This window comes from Sinocyclocheilus grahami, unplaced genomic scaffold, assembly GCF_001515645.1.
Source record: "Sinocyclocheilus grahami isolate Dianchi unplaced genomic scaffold, SAMN03320097.WGS_v1.1 scaffold649.1, whole genome shotgun sequence".
NCBI lineage: Eukaryota > Metazoa > Chordata > Actinopteri > Cypriniformes > Cyprinidae > Sinocyclocheilus > Sinocyclocheilus grahami.
This window is the reverse complement of record NW_015505828.1, coordinates 578594-584940: the sequence shown is the minus strand read 5'-3', so window position 1 is coordinate 584940 and position 6347 is coordinate 578594. Positions and strand designations below refer to the sequence as shown.

Sequence of the window (6347 nt, the reverse complement as noted above, 5' to 3'; positions counted from 1 at the left end):
AAACGGCTGCATACCCAGCATGCAGTAGTGCAGCAGTTCTCATGGCTGGTGCGTGTGCTGCAGTGTGTGTGAAGGTTTGGCAGGGCGTTCAGGGGAGGCCTAACTGCCTGTCCGCGCGGTGGAGGAGAGGTGTACCGCAGGCCCCGGCATGCGGCCGTCTGATAAAAATCCAGACAGTAAATCAGAGAGCGAACGGAACGAAAGAAACAAGTGGTGGCAGCACAAGTCACTGCAGCTGTACAGCTCACACAGAACCAGATGGTACTGAGGCTAACGGCCACACACACACACACGCACACACACACACACACACACACACACACACATGTTCCCTCTTTGTCTCCCACTGCAGAAGTGTTAACCGTCCAAGGCTTTAGTAGTTTCCTGGTTTCTGATTGCATCCACAGGCAGCTCCCTGTGAGACGGAGAAAATGTGTAGCTCATATACAACTTCATTACAATATCGGTCAGCGAGGATTTCTTATAAGGCCACACATTACCTTCTTACAAAAACCCTGTTCCCCACAGATATACAAGCATTCAGCATGAGAGCTTTTTAGCTAGAATATTTTAAAAGTTTAGTTTTTTGGGGGGGTGCTGAAGCTGTTGTTCTGCAAGTTTGTTCTCATTGCTACTTTCAACAGCAACTTTCATTCCTTTTCACACAAATTTTGATTACAGTGGCAGATTATCAGTTAATAAAGACTTATTTTTGAGCAGTTCCTTGCACTATATAACCTCAAAATACGCCACTGAGCAGACATTTCCGCCCAAACTGCCACACTATGTACAACAACAATGTTCCCAGAATAACTGTCATTTGTTTTGGATACAACTGAACGTGCATTTAGTGCCACTTATTGGGCATTTCACTTTGAAAATAGTGTGAAGTGTGCAAGAAGCAACATAATATTTTTCAGAAATGTCACAACAGGCACTGTTTTCCCAATTAGCCTGGGTTCATTTTGGTGCAAACTAGGACAATTTGACCTAAGATTAATTTGTCAATACAAGATCACCAAAAAATATATTTTGCAATATTTTATATTATATTGTATTATATTATATAAATCTATATTTTCACTCATTTTTAACATTTTTGATCACATTATTGACATTAACGTAATATGAAATACACTAATATGTTCTAATACAAGATCTATTTTAAATACAAGATTAGCTTTTATATGGGGCTGTAAAATTGTCATACTTCACATTTCCCCCCATTTTAACTCAAGTCATATATTACTGTCTTTTTTTATTTATTTACACAATTTCAGTACTGTTTTGGGTTGCTGTTTTCCCCACTCATGACTTAGAGAAGCTGTTCAATTCTTGACAAAGGCCTCCTCTTACTATCTGTTCTTGTCTCATTCTTTCGCGTCCTCTCCATATCATTGTTTCCTCTCTCCATTGTGTTTTTCGTTGTCACGTAAGGAGTTCTGTTTCCTCCATTTCCGTTGACTCAGGCAAAGGCCATCGCTGTTCCTCCCGACCGAGACGACTTATCAGGGCCAGGCAGTAGGGAAACAGGATGGGAGGAGATCCAGAGACATGGAGGTTTCTGCATGGTGGTCTGCTCGCTCTCAGCAGGAGGGTTGGGGGTCTCTGAATGTGCATTCACAGGTCTGGCCCCTCGCGGTGATGAATGAGAGAATCCTGGGGACTGACGTTGGGTTTGGTTTGTTTGGTTGTTGGATTCTCTCTGTGTCGCTCCATTATGAGCCAGCCAAAACAACTCCTGAAAGCAAAGTGAGCGGTCAGGCTGACATAACAAGGTTTTCCAGTGACTGTGTGCTTGTTTTCTCAGCTTTAAACTCAACATTACCAGTGCACCTGTCTTCAAACTTCAGTTTCAGCTTTTAAAAAAAAGAACTCAGACAACTTTTAAAGTGAATCTGGGCTTCTTTTTCATCTCTGATAATTTGTTCAAAAGAGTGTTTTTAATTTATGAATTCAATTTTATATATTTTTTATTAATATATATATATATATATATATTAATAAGGTGTATACACTCAATTATTCAGTGTGTATTTATTTATTTTTTTACTCAACGGTCACACCATATGATATCTGTCATTAAATTAAAACATTTCTTGGAAGTAGTATACATGTTGTTCTAAGCCAGGGCTGTCCAAACTCGGTCCTGGAGGGCCGGTGTCCCGCAGAGTTTAGCTCCAACCCCAATTAAACACTCCTGAACCAGCTAATAAAGCTCTTACTAGGCATACTAGGAACTTCCCGGCAACACACCTGAAGCAGCTAATAAAGCTCTTACTAGGCATACTAGGAACTTCCCGGCAAGTGTGTTGAGGCAAGTTGGAGCTAAACTCTGCAGGACACCGGCCCTCCAGGACCAAGTTTGGGCATCCGTGTTCTAAGCCATAAAATATAATACAAAGAGTTATTTTATTTTTTTTACTTGCCACTAAAATATAATTAAAAAAATGTTGCAGTCCTGATCTATGAATTTACTCTATTGCTGATATATGGCTGACAGGTGTATATCGGGCTTCCTGAGTTCTTCTAACTCCTGTATCCATGATGGATGGATCTTAATGACTGAGGGATCTCACTTCTAGGCTTCAGGGAGGATTCAGTCTAGAAGACGCTTGGCAGGAGTAGAATAAAGGTTGCAGAGATTTGCAACTCTGAGTTCTTGAGCTTTAAAGCTGGGTGACAAATGCAGGCTGTCCATGAGGAGATTTAGTGTTAGGGAACACAATGACTCTGTCAAATACATCTGACGATTATATGCAGAAAAGAAAGCTTTTTGTGTTCGAATTGCGATCAAACTGAACAATAATTACTGAAAATGAATCCGTGAAGCTGGAGATAATTCAAAAACTCTAACTCTACAAGTAAGCCCTGCGATTAGAATGTTTTATATTTTGTCGCTATTACATTTTGACCTAAATTAATAATTTAAGGCCTAACGTTTTCTGTGGTTTTGTATTATGCATTAATCTGGCAGTGTTTGTGATAACCCATTTATAGTGAAGCTGAACGTTTTATTCCAAGAATTCTTATCAGTACATGTTATACTTCCTTTTATGACTTTCTTAAATTATTGTGAGGAACACTGTCAGTGATGTAAGAGCAGCAGCTGTTGTGTGGGTGTTTTAGAGTTTGTGGGCCTGACCCACCTCATCAGCGGGGTCACCGCTAAAACTTATCCATTACCTGCACTGTACTGCCGTCCAGAAGTTCCCCAGGAAATTGGCTAATAACAATAAAGAATCCAGGGGCAAATGCAGTCCATGCTGCTACGGAGGCCGTTCCACAGGAGCTCCAGAGAGGAGGACCAGAGGAGCTCTCCAATCCGGGAAAATCTGGGACACTTGGAACCTATTAAAAGCAGCAAAGCTTGCCAATAGCTCCTACACTTTCTTATTTTCTCCCCCTTTCCCCTCCTCCTCACTTTCTCTCCCTTTTCATCTCTCTTCCTTCACTTGGCTATTTGTACAGGAAAACTTTCTTCCACATGCTATTTGTGGATCCAAAAGATCTGGGTGCAGGCAAGCTGAAGAGGTGCATGTAAATGTAAAACTATTCCCAAGTTGGGCCTTTTGAATATTATATCAATGCTTTCATGGCTTGAAAAACTCTTGCACATGCTACCTTAGAGCATTCTCAATCTACCTTTTGCTTAAAAAAAGAAGGAAAAAGTTATATGTAGTTTGTGTGTGTATATATATGTGTTTTATATTTTTTTTCAAAAATAGACATTCTATTTCTAGAATAGAATTATACACAATTTGTATATATATATATATATATATGTTTTATATTTTTAACATTTACATATACCAAATAGATATTTCTTAATTTCTTATAAATATTTTTTTTTACAAAAAAGAAAAACGTTTCAAGTTATATATGAAAAAAAACATATATATATATATGCCAATGACACTATTGTACCCACATCTGGTACCATCTTGTGTTTTCATATAATGTCCAGCAGATGGCAGCCAAAGCCCTCACAAACCTGAAGTGTTTTTTTTCTCTTCTTTCCAGACACTGTGGCACAAAACACCAGTCTAAATAATCGGAATAATCAGAAATTAAGCTTTACTATTTCGTCGGTGTTGTTATTTCAGAAGTTCACAAAAGTTCTAAAGATGGCCTCATTTTACCGAGTTTGGATTTATGGTATTGACCCCCAGCAGCAGGAATATCTTAAATGCACGGCCGCCAATGATTCTACCAGATGCGTTTCTGTGTGAAGCGCCCAGAGTTATCTGCAAAACCGTCTCACGGACAAATAAAAGACCGAATCACATTTGTTTCTGGCCACAAATTCCCATCCCGTGTGATCTGATAAGGCCTGTTGGGTTGATGACCCCTCGTGGGGCTTTTAATCGCATTAGCAGGTCATACAAGGCACCTGCTTTTCTCCTGATGCTCCTGCTGTGAGTAGGTGGAATATCTGAGTTTATTCTGAGAGGAACACTCCCATAGTTCAGTTTGTTCAACTGATTCTCTCAACCATCATGTTCTGTTGAGATTGACTGGACTTTGGGGTCCCAGAGACTCGAATGGCAAATATTTCTTAAATAATGTTTTATTTCCTCTTCAAATCCTTGAATATGTTTCTTTCTGACAAAGTCAAAACTCGGTATGTAGATACTTTAGACACTCTTTATCATAAACTAGACCAAAAAATTTACTTGTCCAATACAGTGGGGTTCTTGTTTGGGGTCAAAAAAAAAAAGAAAAAAAAAGACCCAAATACACTGTATCCATAAACAAATTAAATAAATAAATAAACAAAGTAACAAATTAATAACTAATAAATAAATAAATACATAAGATAAATAAATAAACACATAAGATAAATAAATACATAAGATAAATAAATAAATAAATAAATAAATACATAAGATAAATAAACAAATAAATACATAAGATAAATAAATACATAAATACATAAGATAAATAAATAAATAAGATAAATAAATAAGATAAATAAATAAATAAATACATAAGATAAATAAATAAATAAATAAATACATAAGATAAATAAATAAATAAATACATAAGATAAATAAATACATAAGATAAATAAATAAATACATAGGATAAATAAATAAATACATAAGAATAAATAAATACAAAGTTGTAAATAAAACAAATATTATTTGACAAGAAAATGCTTTTTCAGTCTTTCTACCTTACAATTTGATGTTAAATGTAATGTGTTACTTACAATTTCTTTAAATTATTAAATTTACTGTGAAAATTGTTTCTATACCAATTATGTATTTATTTATTTATTTATCAGTATAGATCATTGGTCAGTGAAAATTTCTATAGTGCATACTCTATTTAAGAAACTTCATAATGTGAAGGATCTTGTTTTATTTTTTATATTTTATCTTTTTATTAAGAAAAAAAAGTATATATATATTGCTCAAAATCAGTTCCATAAGAAGTCAAAAATATTAACTTGATACTTGCAAAATATCCTAAGTGTGATCTTTGACATACGAACAGACTCCACATGACGGTTATAATCAAACGTGGGTTTTTGTTTTGTTTTTTTCTTAAAAGTGGGATTTTCAAAGTGTGTGTTGAAAAAGTAGCACTATCTCTCTGAAAAGGTCCTTCAGCGTGCAAAGATGGCAAAACACAGCGCTCTTGTTTAGGGCTGGGTATGTGGAGCCACTCCCTGGCCTAATTGCACCAAAGTTCTTTCCAAATTGCAATTAAAATATAAACAGAGAGCTTGATGGGGAGCTGCGATAATGCCGCTATCTGGCATCGGCCTAATTGTTACAAGCATGCTCCGTTTGACAGACGGATTTACTCTGGCCCACCCCGCTGCGTCTTGGCCTGTGTAGTGCGTACTTCAGGGGCGATCTGTTTACAAACCATCTCATTTAAGGCACTTTGATGTCTCTGCCAGCCTCTGTATAAACAGTTATTTTAACAGTCTGTAGATATTGTAGAACGAGTTGTATTTTGAGGTCAGATGACGCAGGCGTTGTTGGAAATTGTTTGCTGGTTTGTCATCACTGGACGGAGTGATCGGCTAATAAACCAGACAGAACGCTAATCACAGATGATGTCATTTTATTAAGGAAGAGCATGCTGGATGTCCATGACAAGGATCATGACTTGAGGCTCACTAACCAGTGATTTTCAGTTGGTAGCATTGTTTCTGAAAGCATTCGGTCCATGCAACATTGCCTGTCAACAGCCTCACCGGCTCAACAGTTAATGGCCACATCGACTCTCTTCATCTCCTCTGAGAACAACAAAGGAATGGCCCTTTAGAGTGACCAGAAGCGCACTCGAAGAAATACAAACCCAATTCCAAAAAAGTTGGGACACTGTAC

The 6347-nt window shown here is 37.2% G+C and overlaps 1 pseudogene; it reads left to right on the top strand.

Annotated features, from left to right (window-relative positions):
* The window catches only part of LOC107558557 (somatolactin-like), a 17868-nt pseudogene extending 16216 nt beyond the window's left edge, over window positions 1–1652 (top strand).
* The last annotated feature ends 4695 nt before the right edge of the window (window positions 1653–6347 follow it).